Source organism: Rattus norvegicus, chromosome 15, assembly GCF_036323735.1.
Source record: "Rattus norvegicus strain BN/NHsdMcwi chromosome 15, GRCr8, whole genome shotgun sequence".
Classification (NCBI taxonomy): domain Eukaryota; kingdom Metazoa; phylum Chordata; class Mammalia; order Rodentia; family Muridae; genus Rattus; species Rattus norvegicus.
Genome location: NC_086033.1, coordinates 59203750 through 59231593, shown reverse-complemented (window position 1 = coordinate 59231593; position 27844 = coordinate 59203750). Strand labels below are relative to the sequence as shown.

The window sequence follows — 27844 nt, the reverse complement described above, 5'->3', positions numbered from 1 at the left end:
GAGGACTTCAAGGAATGCTGTTGGAAGCTTGTTCACACTTGTTAAAGAGCCCAGGTGACGATGGATAAAGAGATGGACAGAAAAACAGCAGCGATAAGTAGGAAATGACCCGGAAACTGAGGAACAGAGTAATCTGAGAAGTGTTCTCTAAGAAGGAAGACCTTTACACACTGTTCTAGGGAAGGGACTGGTTTGCTCTTGGGGTTGGGTAGGGAGGGGACTTGTCACATGGTACGTTTTTGAGTTATATATAGATTTTGGTGACATAGGCACGCAAGCTTGTCAGACCTCAGGGAGATGTATACTTGAGAACTGTGCATTTTTTCATTCTATGCTAAATTTGAATTCTAGCCATTATACACAGGCAAGAGGAGGATACGTACAGAAACGTAGCGAGGTCTACAACTTAGTCTGAAATATGGCCACAGATAAAGTCATGTATGTAGGATTGGGAGGGCCACAGTGATATATCCTGGGAATATATGACTGTCACTGTACATTTCTTCTCACTTCTGTGATTAATAAGTTTTCACAATACCATATCATAAAATAAAAATAATATATCTCAAAAGCTTGATCTTTTGCAATAAAAGGGGGAGTGGAGGAGGAGGGAGGGAGAGAGAGAGAAAGGAGAGGAAAGGGGGAGGAGGGAGATAAGAAAGGAGAGAGCTATCCCAAAGTAACACCTTTTTCGAAGGTCAAAGGTTCAATTTTCTCATTTATAAACTCTGAGCAACAAACAATACCTATCACATTATACTTATTAATATGTGCAAAGAGAAGTTCCTGGTGCTAGTAATCCATAAGAAAATGTTTTACTTACCATTTTTAGTAAGAACAGAATGCCTGTGGCCATAAGCCCACAAAAATGAAATTTCCAGAAATAGAAGAGTTTACCTGCTTTGTGAAAATGAGGCATTGCATAGATGAAACCAGATTGCCTATTCATTTTTTCTCTCTCTTTTTGTTTCTTCTTTTATTTAGTTTTTAAAAATCTGTTTTTTTTTTCATTTTTGGTTTGTGAATGTCATATCTTAGGCTCCCTAAGTGAATGAACTAGTAGAAAGAAGGACTGCAGTCTTAAAACCTCATAAAGCATATTTTTAGAAACCGTATTTCCTTGATTTCTGTTCCAGGAAAATATGCTAGCACAGGGCATGGAGCACACAGGGCTGAGGGAAAGGAGCTCGCCAGGAGCCACAGCAGTAAATAGACTGGGGTTCTGCAGACGGAGCATGAGAGAGCAGCCCCTGCCCATCTGGTATCCAGCCATGGAAGTTACAAGAATTTGGCAAGGTCACCGTTCCTGGCCACCTTTAATTAATTCTCTTATTTATTTGTTCAGCAACCATTTAAATCACAGCCTGTCATGAGTCAGCTTCCACATATGCCTTCCAAGGCCTCGGCAAAAGGAAGCTCTGTTAGGCAATTTTAGGGGGAAAAAAGTACAGGTGCAGTGAAATAAAAGGTTAATGGCACGCCCGTCTCGTCACCTCCCGTTCATACAAAAATGCAGCGTTGGCACCTCCAGTCTGTAGTGGGAGCAACAACATGTTCTCATTGAGGATGAGGGGCCCAAGAACTTCCTGTGGGCACTGCCTTACTTTTCTAAGACTAGCAGGAGTGAGAACAGGTAAATTGTATTAGCTATGGAATTGATACACATTACCAGGTTTTGAACAGATATTTTCCTTGCAAATGGAGTATCTCGATGTATTTCCATTTCTTGCAAAGTAATGTTTCTGATGAACAAATTGAGGTCCAAGTGTTGAGAGCTCTGTTTCTCTTGCAACTGTAGTCCTGTAAGCTGATTTACACACACACACACACACACACACACACACACACACACACACACACGAATTCTGAAAAGCTTGAACTAGTGGATTTTAAGTACAAAAATTTAAGTAAAAAACTTCTGTCCCATGAAACAAAATTTTATTTACTTAGCTCAGCCTCTGAGCTGGCGTATGATCACACACTGTCTGTTAAACCTTAGGGATAGATATTTTTCTTCCCTTTTTTGAAACAGGGTCTCAATGTATCAATCACCTAGGCTGGCCCAGAACTCACAGACTTCCTCTGCCTTTGCCTCTGGGCTGCTGAGAGGTGTGTCCAATCAACCCCGACTCCAGCATGGAATTTCTAACAGAGACTTCATTGTTTAGGAAATAATCGTCCCCCCTTGTGTGTGTGTGTGTGTGTGTGTGTGTGTGTGTGTGTGTGTGTGTGCACACATACACATGCATGTGGGAAATTCCAAATAAGTAAATAGTAGAAACAGTCTGGTGAACCTGTGCTATTTATTCCAGCGCCCTACACATTTTCTCAAAAATATGGAAAAATATGTGTCTTTCCCATAAAAACAAACATGGTTTCTTGTGTTGATTTACAAAAGGAACTCCCTCCCTTAACTCCAGCCACAAGTACCATGAGCTATCAGGAGAAGAAATTAAACTGTAGAGACGCTGGCTGTGTGACAGACCCTGGGGTGACAGGGAAGGGAAAGTTGGTGGGCAATTACCCTTTATCATCTCCTCCCTTATCTCTCAAGCTAGGGGAGAATATCTGAACTCTATCACCCCTTTCTCCCTGTTCATCAGTGTCTCATTATTCTCCTGGACTAAAATCTTACTTTGGAGAGGAAATAAAATGCTGTATGTAAATGAAAACAATCACTCACTTTCTGAGTCAGACCAGCAAGACACTTAGAGTCTTAAAGCAATTGTTAATGCAACTGTACTCCAGTTTTTAAAAAAGTACATTAGGAGACCCGTAGACATACGGAGTTTACGGTTGACTTTAGGTAAATTCACTGTAGGATAAATTAACATAATCTCCTTATGCTGGCCTAAGTCCAGACTTCCATAGCTCTTCTCAGAGTGGATCATCCTAGAGTCAAAATATTGAAGAGGAATTAAAGATTCGTGAGGAGGATAAAGTGTCTGGTATTGTAGCAAAGATTCCCATCAGCGGTAAGCTTGTATTACAGCAGCTACCCAGAAGAATACCCCTGCCCTCAACAAGGAGCATCCCCGGATTCCAAAAAAGGTGCTTGTCTGTGCTCACCCCATCAGCAGGCTTCCCGGCAGTGATTTTTCTCTTCCCAAGCAACCTTGAGACGCATCATGCCTAGGCATTTATCTCTATGTTGCAAGCACTAAGAGCACACACAATGTTAATGATTTCCCCAAGTTCCTACCACCAGCAATGTTTTCTGCTTAGATCTGTTCATCTAATTTTGTCTGCTCAACACCTTTGGTGAGGATGCATTGTCTTCGAATTTTGCACAGCCATTTCTATACAAAATGATCCAAATTCAGGTTTCAACTTACTCAAAATGAAGATGATGATAGTCCCATCTGCATAAAGAACCACACTTAGACTTTCTACTCTTCCTAGGGCCATTTCAGATTTCGATGGCTATTTTCTCAAGTCCTGACTGAAACTAATAACTCACCATCAGAGCTACTTGGTAGTAATTGCATCTTATAAAAATTTACCTGGGGCTATGAAAAGAAGAGTCATAGAAAGAGGGGAACCACAGCAGGGAGGTCACAAGACCTGTTTCCTCGGTTCTGTCACTTGACCTCCAGCTTAGACTGGTTCTGTCACTTGACCCCCAGCTTAGACTGGATCTGTCACTTGACCTCCAGCTTAGACTGGTTCTGTCACTTGACCCCCAGCTTAGACTGGGAAGGAGTTCACAGGTCTGCTCCCCTGTGGAGCTACTGATGAGGGAGGGAAGGAGGGAGGGAGAATCAGCCTTCTTTCCCAGCCACTGGCAGGTTGCCCATACTCAGATGTGTGGCCCCACAGGATGCACATATGGGCAGCTCTGATTGCACTTTGTGAGTTGTACGGAAATAAAATGGAAGGAGAGGATGATGAAGTTGTGAGCAGAGGAGACGGGACCGTTTTTCACGGTATACATGTCTGGAATAATCACATAATAAATGAAGGATGAATAAAGACCGGCCACTCTTCTCCAGCCCCTGAGGGAGAAGGGACAGGGAATCAGGGCCACATGCAAGGTAACTTGGGCTGAACAGCAGTGCAACTGGCACACATAGTGTGGCTGCACACATAGTGTGGCTATTTATTTGGTTCTCTAAAGTGATCAGAGAGAGGACTTACAGCCTGTTGAGAACGCATCACATTTATTAGCAAGCATCATGAGCCCAGTGATGCTGGTGTTGGTAAACGGACCAACTTTTGTAATAGAACGGCACTAATTATCTCAGCCTATGGATACTGGGGCGGCCATAGAAAAGCCCTACTTAGAGCCAGGAGGTAGGGCTGTAACGGATCATTTCCCTGGTGATCGCACACGTGTGCACCAGGCTAAGCAGTGTAGTGACAGGCAGCAGAGCAGAGATACGGAGTGGATGTCAAAAGCTCTGACAGAAACTCTATTTTCTGAGGACTTATGCTCAGCTACAAAAGTCTAGTGAAAACTAAACTTGGCATAAATCTTAGCTTAGCAGAATTCCATCAAGTACAACAAAAATCAAGATGGGAACGGGGGAGAAAAGCCCTTTGAACTTGACTTTCAGGAATGGCCAGCACACTGTTGAGGAAGTGTTTAGTCAGTATTCCTTAATTGTTCCTGCATAGAAAACTATATTTGGAAGGTGGTAAGATTATTTACACTTGATTAGCAGTACACAAAAAGGAGTCAATAATTTAAAAATCAGCAACTGAAACAGGAAAGGCTATGTCCATTCTAGAAATAATTGCTTCTATTCTTGAAATCTGTGTGTGCACTGGTGCACACAAGTGAGTGAGTATGTGCATATTTTGTACACAAACATGTGTGTGTGTGTGTGTGTGTGTGTGTGTGTGTGTGTGTGTGTGTGTGTAAGCCAAAGGTTGAGGTCAATTGTCTTCAGTTTTCCTCAGTTTCTTTTTGCCCTATCATTTGAGATAGGGTCTCTCGTTGAGTGAGCTCATGACCCATTTGGCTAAGCAGTCTGAGCAGGTTTTTCCAAGGACTGGCCTATCCCTGCCTCTCTAGCTCTTGGGTTAAAGTCATCCACTTCCTTGGCTGAATGTTCAGCCTACATGCCTATGCCCAAGAACTTTACCAAGGGAAACTTTTCCTCAGCTCTCACTACTCCTCCATTTTTAAAATTGTCAGGTTTTTACTTTTTGTTTTAGTGGTAGGGATTGGCTGAACATATTTCTGTATAAGAATATAATCTATTTCCAAAACGTACTTTCTTAGGAGCGGCAAAACAGAACAGGATTTGGAAATAGGCTTGTCCTTGAGGTACGTGACTCACAGTTAACGTGGAGGACACATCTTCAGAGCCTCAGATGAATCAGGAGCTCTACGCTTAATTTTGATCTCTTGGAAAATGATGCCCTCAGTAACGTCAAATAAAAAATGTTTTATTATTTATTTCTAATTTATTTATTAGACTTCTTTAAATCATAGAGGCTGAAATTCAACATAGGTGTTGAAGTTTACTGTTCTAATAGATAAAAGACATTAAATAAGAATTCTGAAATACCATTAGCTCAAATAATCTCATACCATCTAAAATACTTAGTTATTAATTTACTTATTTGATCAGTTAAACAAGATTTATCATATGCTAGGAAAAATTCTTCATAAAAAAATGCCCAAATCCACTGATATTTATCACCCAAGAAAAGGAGTTTAAAAGATATAGTGTTTTATTTTCTAATTTTAGACAGGGTCTCACTATGTATCTCTGACTGGTCTTGGATATGTAGACCTGGGTGCTCTCAAACTCATAGAATAAGAGCTCAATTCTGCCTTTTGGGTGCTTGGTGGACAGTGCCACCGCATCTAGTTTAATTTAATTTTTTGTAAATTTTACATCACACTTCCCAATCCCACTCATCTTCCTGTCCTCTTGTACCAACCCTCCTTCCTTGCAACTTCCTTCCCAAAAGGAAAAACAAAACCAAACAAATCAAGAAACAAGCAAACAAGAACCTCTCACTGTGGAATCTGTAGTGTTTCACAGTGAGCCCCACAGTACACTCTTCTGTCCACACATGTTTTGCTTGCCAATGTTCATTGCAATAATTCATTGATCTGGTTAGAACCCTCTGGCTTTGACTATATTACAAACACTGAATCCTCACCCGGACTCCTCTCAGATGTCCTGTTGTTGCCTTGTGTCATGGAGATCCTGCAGCTTCAGATCTGCTAGACCGGCCCCTTCACATGCTCAAGCAGTTCTCAGAGGGGTGGATATCGGGTTGGGCCTGAGAGGTAGCAGGGTCAGATCTCTTGCTCTTATGTCCTAGGGCAGGCACAGCTGTGCCTTTGCTACCAGGGCCAGCTCTACGGTGCTGCTGAGGCAAGTTGTAGGGGCTGCTCTCCCCATTGCTACAGCAGGGGCTGCTCTCCCCAGTGCTACAGCAGGGGCTGCTCTCCCCAGCGCTATAGCCAGTGAGGGTGGGGCCAGCTCCCCTGCTCTCATGGCCTTAGGGCCAGCTCTCCTGCCTGAAGCAGGCTGAGAGGAATGGAGTGACAGGGAAGGTATCTCTCCCTCACCCATGGCACCCAGGGTAGACAAGTGTCAGGGCCAGTTTTCCCATGCTCATGCCCTTGGGGTGGCTCACTTGTCATTCCTACAACCAGCGACAGCTCTACTGTGCTAACTAGGGGACGAGCAAGCTGCCCTCCCAAGTGTGGCAGCTGGAGAGGGGTGGTGTCAGCTCTCCTGGTCTCATGCCCTGAGGAGACAGGTGAGGCTAGTTCTACACAGGCCGCACACATCGACATGACCTGGGAGGCAGCCCAGTCTAGGGACAAGCCCTGGCCTTTGGTGCTAATAGATCCCTGCTTGCAACATGCCCCCCCCCCCGTAGAAGAACAGGCCAGGACCCAGCATGGCCTTAGGTGGCATCACGGGCTCCTCCCATCAGGCAGATCCTCAATACTCTCGGGCCTCCAGTTCTGCCTCTCCTCACTGTGCCCACAGCCTTCTGCTTCTCTTTCTCCTCCATTTTTCCACGTTTACTTCCTCCTCTTAGTGGCGCCCAGGATCTCTGGGTGTATCGGGTCATCTCAGGAGTGCTATCAGGAGTGCTATATCCCACCCATGCAGTGTGGCACTGGGCAGGGGTCATTTTGGGCTTGCTGTCCACTCTGGCTGTGCGGCAGCTGGTGGAGTTTGTCTGGGGTGTGGTCTGCCAGCCCAGGACTGTGGGACAGGGACTTGTGGCCATCTCAGGCTAGCTTTCTGCCCTGTCTAGTATAGCACTGTGGTGCCATTGTGGTGGTTGTCTCAGGCTTGTTCCCTGTCTAAATCTTATTTTTAATTATGTATATGGCTGCATCCAAACGCAGTTGCCCATGGGGGCCAGAAGAGGGCGATAGAGGCCCTCAAAGTAGCGATGTACAGGGTGCTGGGAACTGAACTCCTCACGTCTTCTGCAAGATAAGCACGTGCTCTTCACAGCCAGGCCACCGCTGCAGTCCTCACCTGAGAGCTTTTGATAGCTCTCATCCTGTGAAGGAACCAGACACTAAAACGTGTACAATGAGATTGGTCTGAAATATTTAACAAGGTACTGAAGTTTTTATGAATCCTGTGCCTTCTTTTCTAATATTATGAAATCCAAGGACAAAAAAAAAAGAAAAATTTTTCTTGGTCTAATGGAAAAGGCCTCTCTGTGAGCTGACCTCTGAGATAATGGAGTGTGAACGAATGTGCAAATGTACTTCCAAAAGCATCCCCTGTGGACGCCACCTGAACGCCAGGCGTGCGAGACTGGAAACTGTCCGCCTTCTTCTGCTCTTTCTGGTTTGCCTGTGTCCTTGTTCTGCTGTTGCCGGCACTGCTCACCTTCTGATACAATTAGGCTTGATTGAGGTGGAGCTGGTGAACCATCTTCAGAAGTACGCATAAATATAAACATCAACCAACAAGAAGACTTGTGCATTTTGTACAAATTGCAAAATGGAACGGAAGCTTTGTGGATAGGAAAGAAATAATTTTTTTTCCCTGTGGCAGGATCTAAAGAACGGGGATTTCCTGGTTGCTGATTCTCTGACAGTGGCATATGGCTGATTCCCATCAAAAGCTCATTTGTACATTGACTGTCAAGAAGAGACTGGGACAGGCAGGTGACCGTCCACACAAAAGGATGATAAGTACTGTCCTATGAAATTGGACACATGGCACGTTTTATGTAGAAAACTGGCTAGTAGTGGAGATAATGCTGTAAAATAGTGTTTGGAAGAAAACAAGTGGTCTAGGAACATTTAGCAGGATCCCATCTGTGTAAACTGAAAAACGGTGCCCTGTGATACATGGACGGAAACATCTTTAATGACAGACACATATCTGTAAGAAACATCACGTCAGTGGAGGGACGAATAGGAAGGCTGGCGATTTTCTCTTTAACTTTTGAAATCAGAGCTGTGACGTCACCACTGTAAAGTATGGGGGTGGATACATAGGTTTTCTCCCTTTCTTCAGGCTTACACTGCTCCACAATAAAAATCTTTTCTGGAGAAAAGTGAAGCAAGACAGATAATTAGACAAACATTCCCATTTCAATACGCTTGGCCCAGGGAATGGCACTGTAAGGATGTGGGACAATGTTGGAGTAGGTGTGGTCTTGTTGGAGGATGTACGTCACTGTGGAGGTGGGTTTTCAGGCTTAAGCTCCGCCCAGTGCAGAAGAGTCTCTTCCCTCTTGGCCGCCGTAGGTTCAAGAGGCAGAACTCTCAGCTCCTTCTCCAGCTCTAAACCAGCCCCAAGTAAATGGTTGCCTTTGTAAGAGTTGCCTTGGTTATGGTGTCTCTTCACAGCAAAAATAAAATACAAATTACGTCAGCTTAGTTGTCTTATTTCTGAGCTAAAAAACACAAATCTGATTACTTCCGGTCTTCAGAGAGTGAGTCAGTTCAGAGGATCGAGTGACTGTGATGTAAGAAGTCGGTTGACCTTTTGGGCAGCTGATGACTATTTCCAGATGGAAATGAATAACTGGACATAATTAGGTTGCATTCCTCCTTAAAGAGTCTTTCAGAACCCAATCTTCACATGGGTTACTCTTCCTTCTTTTGGTATATGAATGGGAGTCCTCAGGACCGTACTTGATGAATGACACGCTCCTGTTGCTACTATACACATACATCTAGGGTTCAGATTTCGAACTACCAGCTTGTACGATTAGAAGTGTTAACTAGATATGCAAGGTCACAACTGACTTTTTAAAATATCCCTCACAAAAAATTAATTTTCTTCCAAAATTTCCAATAAGCATTTTCTGATATAACTCCCAGACAGCATATTTGTGTGTGTGTGTGTGTGTGTGTGTGTGTGTGTGTGTGTGTGTGTGTGTGTGTATGGGGAGGGGCAATGGGCCAGGGAAGGAACCTGCGAGCATTCTACTATCTTTTGATCATGAGAAATTCTTAGCATGAGGAACAGTGAAGCACTGCATTTTCAGCTTCATACTGTAAAATAAGCCTAAGCCTTTCACTGAGGCAAGAGTCGCTTGAGATATACTGGACAGTGTGAGGGAGGGAAATTTATCACAGACACAAGTGGCATTACACAGCATGCATTTTTTTTTCTGAAAATGCAGACGCCACGTGCAAGGATTAGATATACATCCACAATAAGAAGTCATATTGATCTATAATTTTCAATATTACATCCTTGTATTTTTTTTATTACATGCTATTTTTCAGCTAGTGGGGAAACGTGTTTTCATAAAGCTAATATTTATTCTTCAATGTTTATAGAGCTGGTAGTCTATTTCAGGAAATGAGAAACTCCATGAAGTCAAATATAACTTCGTGTCCTATGTACAAAAGACACCAGGGCAAGAAAACACTGTTTGGAAAAACCCTACCCAGGAGCAAAGGCGGAGAGCCATAAATAGCTAATACACGGTAATGGAAGGTCTTTGTCATTATTTTCCCTTTTTCATAAATGCAGTCTTTTTCAGATGAGAAATCTTATCACACGGGATTTCTCGTTTTATTAGGAAGCAAAGGCTATATTCTGCTAGCAGGCCTGGGCTCTTTCCATGTTTTCTGTGTCTTCTTGTGGAAGCTGAGATCTTGAAGGCAATCCCTGAAGGCAATCCTGAAGGCTACATGAAGTTGGATGCCCCTGCCTACAATGGTGCTTCCTTAAACTATGATTTCTTTCCATTAGACTATTAAGTAACTCTGGGTTACAGAAGTCTATGATTCCTTTTTTACATAAAACTCAAAAGCAATGGTAGGTAACAACAATTTACTTCTCCCTGGAGAGGTGTTACGCCTACATCATAGGCCTTACCAGAGCTTTGAGGGTGGGCAAATTCATGAAGGTCAGGGGTCTATTGTCCTTTGTTTTTAACTTGAAACTTGGCCCCAGCTCTTGGCAGAATCAGGAGGAACAGAACTGGTCAAGTAATTTCTCCACACTGAGGGTGTGTGAAGAATGGAGATGAGCTAGCAAGAAGTATGAGGAAGCGAGAGGAGGGTGGAGTTGACAGGGAGGCAAGGCAAACCCGGAGAGGTTAAGTCAGAACTCAGGGCCCCACAAAATTGGTCATCTAGTTTTTGACAAAGCCTGTGGCCTGGAAGGGAGGGAGCTGAAACTAAGGTTTTCATGCTGAAAAGAATCCATCCTTTTGTAAACCTTCCTCAGATTTCAGGTATTGGTTTTTGTTTCCCCCTTTTCCATTCTTGGTAACTGACCAATTATCTCTGTGATGTCTGTTCAACTGCTGCTGGGGTCCAGGCCCAGCTCTTTCTCGCCATCCCCAGAGATGGCCTTTCCCTGTTATTTTTCTCAACTAAACTCTAATATGATCTTCCCACAACCATGTTCCTGAATCAAACAAACATGATCTCCTTTAAATGCCAAACTAAAAGCACTAGTCTTACAAAAAAAAGCATACCCAGAGGCAGTAGATGTGCTTCTAGATGGCTGGAAAACCAGAAGGTTCAAGCAGTATGATAAAGTAGAAAAGGTCCCAGACCTACCCTGTATTCGGCTCAGCAACTACGTGATCTATGGAGAGAGGGATGCAGGTAGCAGCAGGCCTCCTCTGTGCTGGGAGGGGAGATCTGACTCTATCACAGTGGCTGAAATTAGGAGGAGGTGTCATGAAACCCAGAGATTGGAAAAATTCTAAAATGCAGAGTTCACTCAATCTTATGACACAAAGGATGGTCCCGCCCAAAGTGATGACTGAGGTGTCAGTAGATGACACTTAATGCTCCTCTGTTTCTGTGTGCTCATAAAGTGGAAGGCAGGACCTTACAGGAAGACAAGACAAAAAATTGACTTATACAAATATCCAGGACAAAGTTTTATGCAAACAACATAAAATGGACATATCTCCCCAAGGATAAAAGAATGATTAGAAAAATACACTATAATGGTACCGAGGAGTTTTTTCTGTAGAATAAATTTATTAGTGTCACATGAGTTTGGGAAACACTCAACTTTTTTGAGGACAGTTCAAATAAATAAAGGCAGAAACAAAGGAGAGGGAATTATAGATTCTTTGATACATGAGAAATGAAGAAATATTATTGGACTTAAGTTAAGAACAGGACACCAAGCATTTGGATACGCCGAGTGGAGCAGGTAACAGACTGCCGTCTGCCCGTATTTTATCAGAGCGCTGGAACTGCCTACCAAGTTAACTAAGTCAAAAGAAATCTGAGACCTTTCAACAAAGAAAGGCTTTAGATAACTAAAGAAAAACAACTGTTTAAGAAAAACAACACTAATCTTTTCGGATTCTTTCAGTTGTGGAAGAGGGGGATTACTACAAAACCTCCTACAAAATGGCAGAATGACCCCCTGTTGCTGATGCCAGCCCCCGAACACCCTAAGGAAAGAAAGCTATTGGACAGTGTCTCCACTGAGCAGAGATGAAAAAATCCTTATCCAAAAATTCAACAGCACAGAAACAAGATTCTAGGCAAGTGGGATCTCTGGGCTGCAAGGGTGGTTCAATATCCAAAAGCCACTCCACAAGATAAACTGTGTTAACAATCAAAAGGTATAAAAACTACAGGATTATCTCACTAGATATAAAAAGATACTTGTCAAAATTTAATGCCCTTCCATGATTTAAAGACAAGAAGCTCAGCATTTTAGGTACAGAGAGAAATTAAGTTACCATATTAAGAGTCATGAATGAAACACCCATCCCAGGCACCATACTCAATTATGAAAATCTAATTTCCCTTTAAGATTAGTAGCAAGGCACACGTGCTGTTTTTGGCACATGTCTATTTGCATAGCATTAAAACTCTAGGTGTTACAGTTTGGCTAGTAAAATGAATTGAAAGCATCATTATTGGGAAGGAAGACAAAAAAAATCACCTGTTTGAGAATGACATCATCTTTATAAAGAGCTCTGAGAATCTCATATAGAACCACGAGAACTAATAAAGCCAACGGTGTCGGGATAGAAAACGAACATCAAAATAGTTTGTTTCTCCATAATAACAACTAACGGTGGAAAAGGAAATTACGGGAACAATCTCATTTACAATAAGACATAAAAATAGTTAGGAGCAGGTGGTTTAGCTAAATTGACACAGTGTCAAGCTGCCTTCTAAATATTCATGTTTATACCTATAGACAATGGCCTCTCTCAGCCTTAATCGGAGAACCCCTGCCTTTCCTGGGAATGGTGGAAAATATAAACTCATGGCTGCTCAAGATACCGGGACCATGTGGCAGCCCGGCCTTACACTGGACTCTTGTCCTATATCCCCTGAATCCTGGGGAACCTTTTAGAAGATGGAGCAGAAAGAACACAAGAGTCAGGAGACCAGAAGGCTGTGGATGTCATTCTATGGTCAAGAGACAACCATGTAAACACAAACTCAGTATCTCTGGACACCTGTCCACACTGGGTCTGCAGGAGAATGGGCAGGTCTACAGTGAGGCAGCAATGGACCAGGGACTCAGGATCCCCCTCACTGCTAAAGTGTTTGTGGCTGATAGAATGAGAAAGCATGGGGATCATTGTTGTCAATTGTCCGTTCAGCAATGAACTGATCAGGCTCCAATGAACACTTGCAATTCAATGGTCACACAGATTTTGTTAAACTAAGTGATACACAAAACACAAGCACAAGTCATGAAGCTGGGGGAGAGAGCAGTAAAGGAGATGGGAGGTTTGAGAGCATAGGGACAGAGTGTAATCAGGATACATCAGATACACGTATAAAACTGTCAAACAACATTGATCAATAAAAATGTAAAATTAGAAAATACTCAGGAACAAATTTAACCAAGCGGACAAAGTATTAGAACACGGAAAACTACAAACCCTCCTGAAAATCCCCAAGGGAATATTTGTAAACAAATAGAAGCCCTCGTGTTTATAGATTAACAGCTTTAATTTTGCTCCAATGTCTGGTCTAACCAAAGGGATTCACAAAAATATCAATGCAATCTCTTCAAAACCCCAATGGAGTTTGCTACAGAAATAGGAAAAATAATCCTGAAATTCATATGAAATCCCAAAGAATAATAATAGTCAAGTCACCTTGAGAAGGAAGAACTGCATTGCTGGTCCTATAATCTACTTCTTCACATGAAAACAGACAGCAAAGCCATGGGAAGCGAAACAAGACTGTGTGATTCAGACAGACAAGGAGATGAAAAGAACAGAGGGTCCTAAATGGACCTATGTACACCCATTCAAATGTCCTCGGATGGTCTGAGTTCTGCTGGCTACAAAATACGGGAAGGGCAGCCTCTGCCATCATGTGTTAGAAACCCTGGAAAGGAATGAGATGGTCTTTTATCTTAAAGTATACACTAAAAATCAACGCTTGACTGATGGACTACTTAAACCTCCAGAATGATTCTCAAGTAGTGTGTGTGTGCAAACAGACCCACAGCACTGTCTCTAGGTAGAATTTGTTTTTTAACACATGACACCAAAAATAGAGTGAGGACCAAAGCAAAATGGACTCGAGGGGTTATACCAAATAAAACCCCTGTGTAGGGGCGGAAGCCACAGGCAGAGTGAAGGTGCCACACGTACTATGGGAAGGCACCTGCTTACCACCCATCCATCTAGGGCTTAATTCATAACCCATATAAGAACTCTGTCCACTCAAAAGCCAAAAGCAAATAATCTTTAGCCAGAAAAAAAAGCTAAACAATGGGGAGAAGGAGCTAGAACAGCTGTCCCCCAGGCAGATACATAATAGTCAATGTGTCTAAGTCATCAAGCACTCAGGCAAAGATGACAGAAATCTGTCACCTCATACCAATCAAAAGGGATGTTATTAAAACAGCAGAAAGAATGGGTGCTGCTAAGACATGCAGAAATCGGACTGGCCTATCACTTGTTAGAAGTTCAGATGTTAATAGTCATGGAGGAAAACAGCACAGAAACCTTTTCCAAAAATCAACAATTGAATTACCATATGATCCCACTTCTGAATACCATACTATTTATGTAAGTAAGCACCATACAGTCCTACTTCTAAATATGTGAATTGAGAAAAGAGCTTGGAGAGACATCTTCCCGGCTTTGTTATTGTTCGTAATAACATTATTCATAATAATAAACATTTACGCCCACAAACTAAATTAATAAGGGATGGGCTGGTGAGGTGTCTTAGTGGGTGAGGCTCAGTGGGATGAGTTTGACCCTAGCACCCACAGAAAGGCGAAAGGAGAGAGCCAGCTCCACGCAGTTGTCCTCCGACTTCCAAAATCATGAAATGCTGTGTATGCCCTGCACCCATTATGCACACATGCACAGAAAATAATAATCAGTGCACTTTTATAATGTGATGTACGCCCAGAAAACAATGGTATTCCGGTGACAAATGAAGAAAGTTTGCTAAGTGAAACAAGCTGTCACAGAAGAACAAGTGACCACAGTGTGGTTCACAGCAAGACTGGAAGTGGTCAGACTTACAAAGGATGGAAATGCAGTCCGGGCTGGAGCTGTGTATGTACGCAAAGCTGCCTGTAGCAGGTACAGCATTGAAGTTAAGATAGCAAATTACTATAGCTCTCAGAGGACATATTCACGCTATACATAAAGTAATCCGTGCACTTAAAACTGAACTAAGGGGTCCCACATTCTCTGTGTCTTTTTAAATCACGGCTCATAAAAGGAAACCACATATTTGGGTGTGAAGGCTTAAAACCAAGACAGGTGAAGGAGAATCCGGCTTGTCTGAGAGGAGGTCACTCACGTGACCCCTGAGCCCTCACGTCCACCCAAATGTGTTTGTTTCTGTGGATATAGTCATCAAGGTCCAGCAAGCTACCAGATCCCAGACTGGAGTGGGAAATGGGGGCACAACTTCCCATCAACCCCAGGTCCTGGATAAACACCCATAGCCGGGCTCTACAGTGCAAGCTAATCCAGACTCAACAGTGGACGATGAGATGGGAAGCTGGAGTTCAGCCCAGGATTGCAATAAAATTTTCTCTGATTTCTCAATAGAAAGGAAAGAAATAAAGTAAAACACAGTAAAGGTCTATTAGGGAGAAGACATTTGTCACCTTGGACAGAATAAAAGTCCCACCAAACGAAATAAATGCCTTTGGGAAAAAGATGTGTTATGCTAGGAGCTAGTGTGTGGCTTCTCCATTGTTCCTTATTTAGTGTCTGCCTGCTCTGTGTTCTGGGTCTTACCTTATGTACGCTGCTGCTTCGTTCGTCCAGCTATGAAAGATGCATGAACTGAATCTAGTGTTTTCCAACAGTGTCTTCAAAATAAAAGTATTTTATTTGATGCTATCTCAGAGGCATACATACTTCCAGATGAAAGAAAGGTGTGCTAACCACCTTGCCCCTCAAGTGAGAAAAGTGTGGCTAGCTTTGCAAAAATGCTAACACACACACACACACACACACACACACGTGTGCATGCATGCACGCATACATACACACTCTTACACAAGCATTCCTTACCATCCAAGAAGCATGAGGTGAGTACCCCCTGGTAGAACATAATGAACACACTTGGTCCACTGAGATTCCGAATTTAAAAATGCCTGGGTGATGACGCCAGTTAATACTGACCAACGCAGTATTGTCTTCTGATATTTCAAAGTTCATTTTATCCGTGAATACTAGCTGATTAAAAATCCTTAGCAAAATCTGATATATGGTCATCCCTAATAGAAACTAATGGAATCTACCCGGTTAAGAGTTTGTAAAGCTAGAAATAAAATGTCTATGTGGAACCTGCTATCTCTAATATCTTCACAGCATCACATAGAACACGTGATCATGAGAACTCACTGCTGTAAGTTTCCTTTTACTCATGTCTACTGCCCAGTCAAATGAAGGTTCATAACTCGTGCAGTATCTACCTGCAGGGCCGTTTTTGAAAGGTATTGCCAATGCATTGTTTTTTAAAGAAAAAAAAAATCCCTTACAATTAACAATATCTTTTGTAATAGAAATGTAACTAAATAACACAAACCTTAAAACGGCCTGTGGAGAAGATGGAGAGATGTCCTTTCGGGTCTTGATTGAAGCAATGTATGCATAAAAATGTTTTATGGAAGCTGTTCAAAGGAGCTCCCACGGAAGACGGGTCGGCTCCGCTCAGACATGCCAAAGGCTTCTGGAAGCAAAGGAAGGCACACTGTTAGGGAATGTTGCCAGGACAGACTGCCAGTCCCAGGGTCCACGCTCTGAAAGTACACTCAGTGTGCTTTTTATTGATTTCTATTAATTTTGTACCCAAATCATTTAATTCATAAATGGTGACGCGAGACACTGAGCTTTTAATACTGTATTTAGAAACTGCAAACAGCCGAGAATATTTTATAATCTTACTTCTCCATTTCCCGTCACCTCCTCAGGCTCAGACTGAAGAGCCCTGGGTGGGCTGTGAACACTGAGGAAGAGCCTACTCTCCCCATGTCTATGGTCTTGGGAGAGGAGGGCAGCGGTGGGGGATCGACATCATCCACCCTGCACCAAGGAGGAGAAGAGCAGACGAACATCTTGTTGAGCTCAGGGCTAAGTCCTGTTCCTACCAAAATCCCAGGGCTTCAGGCGGGCTCTGCTCACATTTCACCTCGCAGCCTTGAGATTAGAAACTATTTCATAAACACAACCAATGAGAGGCGCATGACCCCCCTCCCCACGAGATACCACGTTTAAATATTACTAAATTAATTATGAAGTTGTGTTTCCTAATTTGCTTTAGGTTTATACCAAATATTGTCTTAGTCTGTTAGGCCCTGTGAAAAGCGGACCTCGGGGCTTAGGCAATGCCTTTTTCTCCTTCCAACTCTCTTTCCTAAAGCAAACAAAGAGAGTTCCTTGGAAACCAAGTAGCTCCCTGGCAGGACAGGGAGGTTCAAGAGCTTTGCTGTGCTGATAATGTCAGTGCAGGCTTCCCACTTCCATGGGTCCCCTTATGTGACTCACGGTTTACTTCTGACACAGATGGGGATGGAGCCTACATCCTCAGAGGTTGCCTGAGTGCAGTAACACCATCTGAGTGACTGAAGGGGGCCTAAGTAAGGTTTGACAGGCCTCTCTTTAGATTTCTATTTTCATCTTCAGTCAGTTAACAAATGGTTCTGGAACCCACAGCCCTCACAGTTTGTCCTCCACCAGCTGTCCCCCGCCCCCCACTTCAGTGTGTCTCAGGAATGGCACCCAGAAACTGAACACTTGAAAACTTTACTCATGGTGCCAGTTTTCAATGTCTTGTGCTTTTGTCTGAGCCTCGGAACTTTCATCTCATTGGAGCCGCCCTTGGGAAGTACCCCAGACAGGCTAGGAAAGGATGGAGCCAGGATCGCCACGCGGGACATTTTAAACATTTTTTATGTTAAATCTGGCAGTGAAACCTCAGTCACAAGTGGAGGAACAGCAGGACTTGGTTGATAGTGTTTTCAAGGTCGGAAGCTTGGGGGCTATTACGTGAGGAAGAAAAGAGAACAGAGGGAGTTCAGCTGTGCAAGAAGGAGGAAGAACTTGACAGAGAGAGGAAGGGAGGGAACAGAGAATCTAAGTTCTAGCAGTACAAAATAAACAGTCCACAGTGAACCTCCTTTCTTCTTTCTGATTCCATTCAAACACAATCTAGCATTCAAATTCAAAGTAAAATGTGTGGGTGTGCTTACAGGAGGGGTGGGAACCCAAAGGTACTTAGCCACTACACCCTAGCGATGAATGAATCAAGTAATAAATAATAAGAAATACAGAGAGTAAGACTGTCCTTCTCCCACCCCCTGAAAACACACTCACAGAGGACAACAACTAAGTCAGTACTAATGAGAATGAGATGGAAAGTTCCAGCATGGCCACGGAACTCAAACTCTGTCACATTTCCCCCACCCAACCTTCCTCTAGACAGTCATTTTGTACACTAAGCGAGATCATCACGTACACGGAGAAGTGCGAACTCATGGCTGAAGGCTAATGCAAAGTCATAACCCTGCCGCTAGACTGTATGAGACATCACTGAGGGGGTAACCGCTCGGAAACCTCAGAGGGTCTGAGGTTCCTCCAGTCAGGAATAAGGGGAGCTAAGAAGGTTCAGTAAGGAAAGCAGCGTCCATGGTAAGCCATCAGGAGCCGGGCACGATAAAATATGATCTCAGATGTTACCAGAAAATTAGGAACTCTACAAGAAAGCAGGTCCATCAGGTCTGACATTGTTTTCTTTGTCACAAGAGAGGTCAAGAACAGAGCCAGGAGAACATGCATGCCTTGCTGCTAAGAGATACAATATCCTGCAGGGTCCTGCTCAACTTGGCACTAATTCGAAATGACACTGTGGTTCTTAATGGAAATTGGCAAGCTCTAGACAAGCCATTTTTAAACTTAGGCTCAAATTTAAATAATAGGGTTTGTGACTTGGATCTTCAATGTGACCTTTAACAGGTATTGTTCAAGAAAATGTGGATGTCGCTGTGGAGAGAGAAGAGAGCTCGCAACCCTTTACTCTGGGAAGGATGATAAAATGTGCTTTTAACAAGCACAGTGGTTGCGACTCACCAGAGGCAATGAAAACAAAGACTCTATTTGTTTTTGTATCACTCATTTTAAAAAATTAAATTCATTAAAAGTCTCATTTGCCTTACTGCACTAATGAATATTCATTCTTATTCCTTCTCTGTCCTGGACTTGGGTTCGAAAGAACCCTAGCAAGAATCTTATCACCGTTTCTAGATTTAAAATACAAACCTCACTGTTGTATTTGACATACACCTGCTCTCAAGGATTCCCCTAAGCCACACCACCGTGTCCGTACCTCGAGACCATACTGAACAGAAGAGGAAAAGGCACAGGGTACTTTTAATTCTCTCTCCCCATCTCTGCCCCTAACCCCGAGGTATAGGCCAGGGACAGCACTTTAACCACCTTTCTTCCTGATGTGACATCAGTGAGGTGGTGACTTTAAGATGTGCCTGAGTCTTGAGGGGCTTCCTTTCTCCATTCTTAATAACAGGGTTAGGGCCCTTACAGAAGATGCTTCATTCTGGGTGAAGGGAGGTCACTTTCTGCAGTCTCCATGGGAGGATCCGACATCCTCTTAGGAGTAAAGAAACCCTTACACAGTACAGATCCCAGTCTGTGTTATTTTGTTATGATATCTCAAAAGGAAGAAGACAGGATTTACAAAATGGACAGAGCCATGGATGCGTCTCCGCCTATACTTCTCTTTCTCCATCTTTTGCCAGATTAAGAGAGGCCAGTGATTCTTCTCTTTTCCCATTCTAAGCCATGACAGCATTCTTTATGCATCACCATGTACTCTACGCAAGCTTTCCTTCTTTCTTGTCCTCTTGACAAAAGCCAAACAATTTGCTATCCTCTCATATACGTGGTGATATATGCAAAAGAATGACTAATAATAATAATAATAATAATGTCTCTAATTAAGTACATACCACTACTTAACAACCCACGAGGGCATCCTCCTATCTTCTCAAGGATCTGATCCAAATTCCTTGTTGGACATACGTATTTTTCTCCCATCTCCAGCCTTAAAGGAGAGCATTCTGAGCCAAATCTCTGGATCTAATGGAAGCAGTCTACCAGCTAGAGGAGAGTGAGCCTTCGAACCTGGAGTTAGCTACCCAAGAGGATGAACCCCCAGAGCAGGGACTGAGGTGGTCCAGAGGGACCCCACATGTTAAGAATCCCCCTGCTTCTACTCTTCCTGCAGGTGTATCTGGCCTACCTGGCTTCAGGCCACAGTCCCTCTAACTGGCTAAGTTCAGTCTTATTCTGCAGGGGCAAAATATGGAGGGAACTTCTAGTGATTCTTGAGGTGTCTAGAGCACAGGCTACAGAAGTGGCTGTTTGGATTACCCAGTTACAAAGCACTTGCGTTAACAGACACTTTAGAAATGGAACAGAAAGATCTGATCACAATGGAATGGATTCCTTCATGTCAAAGGTTGGCAAGGATGGAGGTAGGGGAGCCGACAGAGACCTGTATTCCCCGGCTGCCATGCTCCCCACCACTCCCTACCCTCTTCTCAGTGACGTCATAACCTGGTGCCCATGAACCTGCTGTGTTTGTGACGCATTGCTCAACCTGCCAATCACAGACAGCAGCAACAGCATTTCAGAGTCAGATGATTCTTCTCAGTCTTACTTTACAGACTGTGCTGGAAGTATTACTTAAGGTTCCAAAGTTAGACACGGGGCTTTTCTGATTCATAAGCGAGCTTAGATTTTCTTTTCTCTTGCCTATTTCCTGTTAAATATTTAATTGGATGTTTAATGTCAATCCACAATCGACTGTAAATGAAAGAACAAGGAGCCTGGTCTTAACATTGTCATCATTTTCCTGTTTCCAATCAAGACCATTAACTCACACCAGACCAGGGATTCTCAACCTTTCTGTGCTGCCACCATAAAATTACTTGTTACTCCATAACTGTAATCCTGCTACTGTTATGAATCTTCCTGTAAATATCTGATATCCACGCGTTGAGAACCACTCCTCCAGACCAGTACACCATGGTGAGTTTTCCTTCAGACATGTAATCCCAGGTCTTTCTAGCTCTGTGCACTTGCCCTAAAACATACATGAGTGCATGCTATCGTTTGTAGTAGGAAATGACCCTTCCCCTTTACCTCTGTCTGGAAACTTAAAGTGGGTCACACAAAAAGTCCAGGACTTGCATTTTTTGTTTGCACGAAGATGAAGCTATACTTGTATTTATACTTTTGGGTGGCTCACTACCACCTTCACTAGGCCTATGGCGGCCTCAGAATTAGAATAAGAAATTATTAATTATTAATTAGAATTAGAAAAGTCAGAGATGACATCACTCTTGGTCTGCACGACTTGGTGTCCATGTTGTAAATGATTTTATGGAGAGGCCCCTTTGGAAGAGAATTGGTGGAAGTTTATAAGCCAACAGCCAGCTTCCTCAGAAGAGGAGACTATGGTTTTGGCAATCAATGATTTGATTAAAACCTGCAAGAGACTCAAAGCTAGAAGACTGAGCCAAGCCAGGACCAGATTTATGGTCTACGTGGTGGACTCTGAACTGGCCAGTCTCCAAGATCATGTTAACTAAAGCTTAAAGCTTCACAATAGACCCTTATCTTTACTTGTATGTATGTGTATATACATACACTCAGGTATGTGCATTCGTGTGTGTGTGTGTGTGTGTGTGTGTGTGTGTGTGTGTGTGCACATACCCTGTATTCTATTTTCTCTGTTTTTCTGAAGGAGGCTTACTGTTATAGATAAGATTCCCCTGAGAGACAGAAGTGATAGGATCTTTATCCTTCTATACAGACATCTGCAGAATTGAGAGCTTACTAATGGAGAAATGGGTTAGGTGATCAAGGAAACCTGAGTGTGGTTCAGTTCATGTTAGAATTCTTAGAACCAAGGGATAATATATTTTGCAACACAGGACCAATGGTTAGTGACTCTGGGCCATGGAATGGTTCTGATAGCATGTAGATGCTCAAATATCCCCATGCCGAAATAAAAGGGAACTCTAGTTCCAAGGAAGAGATCAAGAATTGCCCCCTCTACTGCATTCTTACTCAGTCTAGGTTCCTGTACTAGGTGTCTGCACACATTGGACAGACCTTGTCTTCTCAGCCCACTGACTGCAACACTATGCCTGTCTAGGAATAGTTTCACAGACACCTGTGCCAGCCCAATCATTTCAATTACATGTCAAGTTAAGTTTTCTTTTAGTAGAAGAGGAAAATGCTCAATTTCTATTGGAACATTGATATTTTTTTAACCAGCTACCTACATAACTTATAATGCAACCAAAAATAACACTCTGAAGAAACTCACAGTAGTCAAATTTTAGTATATTGGCCACAGGTCCATTGAAATTAGTACCCCTACATGCACATACACACAAACAGGCACAGACAGAGACAGAGACAGAGACACAGACACAGACACACACACACACACACACACACACACACACACACACACCACGTTTAACATGCTGAACTATACCTACTTCTTAACTTCTTAGTGTGCTAGGCTTCAGACTCTTTTAAAACAGAGAATACATATGTCATGGGTGCAAAACATCTATAGTTCTCAGTGTAGGGCCAGACATGGACTAGGGGATCCATGCCTATCTGTTTAATTAAATTAAAGCACTGAGTAAATGATAAAACTTTAGTAGCATCATCCTCATATAACCTAAAAAAAGACAATTTTTCAAATCTACTTCATATACAATTTCAAATCTCTACAGTAAGGGTACAAATAAATATCAAAAATGTCAGATGGTACGAATGTTGCATCTGAAGAGCAGTGTGGGAGATAACAGGATGACACACTGAAGACTGGAGTGGAAACATTTTTCTGCACTTGGAGAACATGATTAATATACATTTAGCATAACAAAGTTGAAAAATGTGTAGAGTGGCCTGGGATGAATTAGAGTGCTTTTCTTTTCTATCAGACAGATTGTGAATGGGATGTGAAGACAATTGTTACATCAATATTGTGAATAAGCAGGAAGAGACTCTTCAGTGAATTAAGAAAGAGCAGTAAGAATATATGGGGGGGTGGTGGTAAGAGACAGTAAAATCCAGAGAATAATTTTCACCAGTTAGATGGACTGAAAAATCAGAATAAGAAACAGTCCAAAAGCATAGCAGGATTTTGAGCAGTGCTATGGGGTTGTGGCTAAGAATACCCACAAATGTGAGATCGAGAGTCTGGGTGTGTCTATATTCCCAGGGAAGGGAGAGCAAGAGTGACTATGCACTGGGCACTGCTGGCTGAGAAGTAGTCTCTTTTAAACGTAGAAGTACTGAAAACCCAAGGGTTGATAAATACTTCTCCAATGAGTCAAGAATCTCAAACACCACATCGTCGATTTTGTTATCTGGTATGCAAATGATGGAGTCAAATAGACCGTCCTAAGCACACGGTCCATGAGTCTGGTTAAATGTATGACCCAAGTGATGTTCATATGGCTGTGATCAAAAGCATCCTCATCACCTCTGATGGTCACCTTCTAGTCAAACACGAAACTCTTTCTTTGGTATCCACAGATGGTTTTGTCTGCACTTGATTTTTATAAATGCACACAGGGGCACACATAGGAACACACACACACACACACACACACACACACACACACACACACACACACACACTAACCATAATTTCTTTAATGTTCTCTTGCTCATTTCTAGTTTTTATGATTGGCATTTATGCTGGGCCTGTATTTGGTTACTAATAAAGGAAGCAACTATGAACATTCTTACTCAAGATGTTCTATTTTCTCTATTTTTGTTTGGGCATTTTTGTCTGTATGCGTGTCTGTGCACAGAGCTCAAGGAGGTAAACAGAGGGGTTCAGATCTCCTGGGACTGGAGTCATAGATAGTACATACGTCAATACTGGCACTGAGAATAGAATCTGATGTGTCTTAAAGAGCAGACAGGATGCTTACTGGCTGATTCATCTCCCCAGTATCGGGGATTTATATTTTTATACAGAACTCATGTGATTTGAATGAGAATGGCCCCATAGGCTGATGCATTTGAGTGCTTAGTCACCAGTTAATGGAGCTGTTTGGGAAGGATTAGGAGGTGTGGCCTTGGAAGAGGTGTGTCACTGGGACTGGGCTTTTGAGGTTTTAAAAGACCATGCTAGCCCAGTCTCTCCCTTTCTGTCTGCTTCCTGTGGATCAGTATGTAGCTCCCAGCTACTTCTCCAGCACCGTGCCTTCCTGCCATGCTCTTCATGCCATGAACAAACCTCTGAACCTGTAATCAAGCCTACAAAATATTTTCTTTTATAAGCTGTCTTGGACATGATGACTGCTCACAGCAGTAGAACAGTGACCGAAACAAAGTCTTTTATATTTTCGTTTTCTTTTTTTTTTCCTAAATTTTTTTTGCTGTTGTATTTTTTTATTGATATACTTGATAGGCTTGAGAATACTCAGTCATGGTGAAGTTTCACATTTAAGTTCATAAAGAATTAGAAAAAAAATTAAAGTTTCATACCCCTAACCAGCAAGAAAAAAATGATGTATTAGAACTTTATCATCAGCAATATTTGGTGTTCTGGTACTTTTAGTTTTAGTGATCCAAAAGACAGTGAACTCTTACTTGAATTTACAGTTCCCTGTTGATTAATAACATCATTACTATAGTTTCAAATGTTTACTGAACTTTCTTACATCTTCTTTTATGAAGGATTTGCTTAAGTAGTTTGCACATTGAAGAAGAGGTTTTTTTTGTAGTTTTAAAAGTTATTTTTGTGCTATTAGGAATTGAACCCAAGGCCTCTCTCACTAACATACACCCACAGCCTTTTATTTATTTATTATTTTGTATTTTGTAAGTTCTCAAAAATTACACTAAGTTATCCAGTAGGCCTTGAATTTTCTCCGTAGCTCAGGTAGATCTTGAACTCATGATGCTCCTGTGTCAGAAGATTCCAGATTCCAGATTTGTGTCACCAGGTCTAGCTGCTTTGTTTGTTTTTATTTGAGATGCAAAGATTCTTTATACATTTTGAGTTTGATTTCTTTATCTTATTTATATATATAGTGAATTAATTTTCCACTCTGTGTGTTACCCATGGACAATGCAGGAACTTTGCATATTTGCTAAATTTAATTATTCTTTTTTATATATTGTATCCTAGTAAATAATTGGTATCATTCAAAGATATTCTATTAATTTTTGAAGGTTTATAGTTTTACGCTTGATGTAAAGGTTTATTACAAACAGAACTATTTTTTGTTTGGGGTGAAGGGTGAGGTAAGTATTATCTCCTTTGTTTCCATATAGTAGACTTTTAAAAGCTGTGAGAGAAAATCAGCTCATCACATGGTCTTCAGTACGTCCTTATGCCTGTCAACAGTGTTGCTGGCTAGAAAGAGAAAGGTGAGAGAGTCTACATGATGAAAGGAAAGAAGGGAAGAAGAAGCATGGCACCTAGGAGTCTGTCCTGGGAAAACTAATTTTCTCTCTTATGAGCTTTTTCTTCACTCAGGAAACTGCATCTGAGATATATCGTGTATATATATATATGGCTTAAAATTCCAAGACTTTGCATTTATATATATATATATATTTCAATACCAAATTTATTAATTTCCATATAAAATGCTGGGTGAAAATGTTTTCAATAATTACATCCTTTAAGAAACAATCAACTTGTTGAATCAGAGTCTTCATGGTACAATAGGATTAATTCTCCATTTATTTGCCTTAAAATTTTCATACATAAAATGATTTTCAGTTGTTTTACAGTTTTTAAAGATATTATCAAGCATATGGTTCTGAAACTATGAGGTCTTCCTGGGTTCCAAAAAAATCTTCGTCTTCCTATTCTTTGTGCTTTTTTAATTCTTTTCCTTGCCTTATTATATAGGCACAGAACTCCAGTACAGTGCTGCTTGAATACGGCCAGAATAGTACTTGTCCCTTGTATTTATTGAAAGAAGGTATCGCTATGTCATTGTTATATATTGTTTTCACAGGTGTTTGCTAATTAAACTGATTTCCTCTAGTAAGACTGAGGAAGGCTCCTTTGACTTAAGTTTCACTGAGTTTTTAGTCATAAGTATGTAAATTTAAGAGTGTTGTCTTTGAATCTACTTATGCTAATCAGATCATTTGTTTATGTCATCATACCAATTCAAATTAATATTATTCAATATTTAATATTCAAATACTGAAGTACGCTCATATACTTGAAATAAATTCAACTGATCATGATGTATTATACTCTTCTTCAAGGTCACTACAGTGACTGGGCGTTACATGGACGTGGTGTAACAGTTTTACATATGTAGTCATGAGGAGTTTTGATGCTGTTTTTGCTATGTCATGCATGAACAGGACTGTGCAGCAGAGTTATGATGATCCAAAAATATATTGTATTTAATTAATATATGCCTATTCATATCCTAGAAATTTTCGTATTGTATTTTATGTTCCCTGGTTCTGTACACTGAATATATACTTTATTCTAAAAACTAAAATCTTACAAGTACTATCTCTACTATATCTAAACTTGCTAAAAATTAAAATTTTAATTTTAGCAGTGCACTCATACCTAGAATTCTCTCTGTAAGAATAATTAATTTCCGGTACTAATTCAACTTAGTTTAAAAATTCAGAATTATTCTCATTTTCTACTTCTCTTAATTTTAGCTAATTTATTGCATCAAAGATAATTTTCCTTTCCTCGTGGCTTCCTATATGGAGTAGGAGTGACCTCACCAGTGTCTTCTCATTGCCACTTCCATTGACCAAACACCCATTTTTTTCTGGGCCCGCTTTGTTAGGTGGTATAAGTCACTTATTGCTTTTTTCTTTACTCTTTTCCACTATGTGTTTTTTATTATCTTTCCTTAGTTTATTTTATCTTTTAAAAAGTCCTAACAGGATCTTTGAAAGCAGAAATTATATCTTAAACTTCATTGTTCCCCATTGCATCGAACACAGTCTTTTAACACTCAATAAATATTTATGGGGTTATTGATTTGCCTACTCTGTGGGTTAGTTTAACATTAATTATAGATTAGCAACATTAATTATAGATTAGCTTGAGGAAACCTACAGTGAATGGAAGCAGGGTAGTGTTAAAAAACAGCGACAATAGAAACGAAGGGTAAGAATATCAAAAGTCACAGGAGTCAAGCTCAAAGATCTAGTGGACAAGCTGGAGCAATTTGAGATTCAAAATGGCAACATGATGACAGCATATAAACAAATAATAAAATAAGCCTCAAATGATGCAGACAAATGCCTAGATAAGGAGATAGGCAGATAGATCGATAGCTTGATCGATGGATGCATGGATAGATGGGTGGATGGATGGACAGGCAGGACAGACAGACAGAGAGGAGAAAAGGGACGAAGTGACTTCTTTGGAGAATTCTACTTTTAATGTAGGACAACGTAGATAAGAGCACTTGCTGCTTTTGCAGAGGACCTGGGCTTAGCCCTCAGTACTCACACAGCAACTTAAAGCTAGCAGTAGCTCTCATTCTGCCCTCTTCTTGCCTCCACTGGAACCAGGCATACATGCAACACACTTATATAGATGAAGGCAGAACACTCATATGCAGAAAATAAAAGTCTAATTTAAAATAAAAAAGAAGTTAAAACAGTAATTAGAAATCTATAGTAACTGCAATAAACAAAGTTGAATGGTGAATAATAAATGTGAAAACCTTTTAGTCAGAAATAGTACCATTAAACAGCATGAAAACACCCCCCCAAACTATTTCATAATCTCTATAAGGAGGCTTTAACATAAGCCTAAGACCCCTTTTAACCTCCTTAGTCCAGGAGACAGAACTTAATTTCTTTTCCCTTAATTGTATAGTCTCAGTTACTTACTTGAAATAAACACAAAGAAAAAGGAAAAGTAATTTTG

At 41.5% G+C, this 27844-nt stretch overlaps 1 protein-coding gene across 10 annotated transcripts in view; it reads right to left on the bottom strand.

The window, feature by feature from the left end:
* Enox1 (ecto-NOX disulfide-thiol exchanger 1) overlaps positions 1–27844 on the bottom strand; it is a 564401-nt gene that overhangs the window by 257326 nt on the left and 279231 nt on the right. For all 10 annotated transcript variants that reach the window (XM_039094030.2, XM_039094033.2, XM_039094034.2 and 7 more), the window contains one exon: positions 16433–16576. The gene's annotated coding sequence lies outside the window, so the exon portion shown is untranslated. The remainder of the gene's footprint in view (positions 1–16432; positions 16577–27844) is intronic.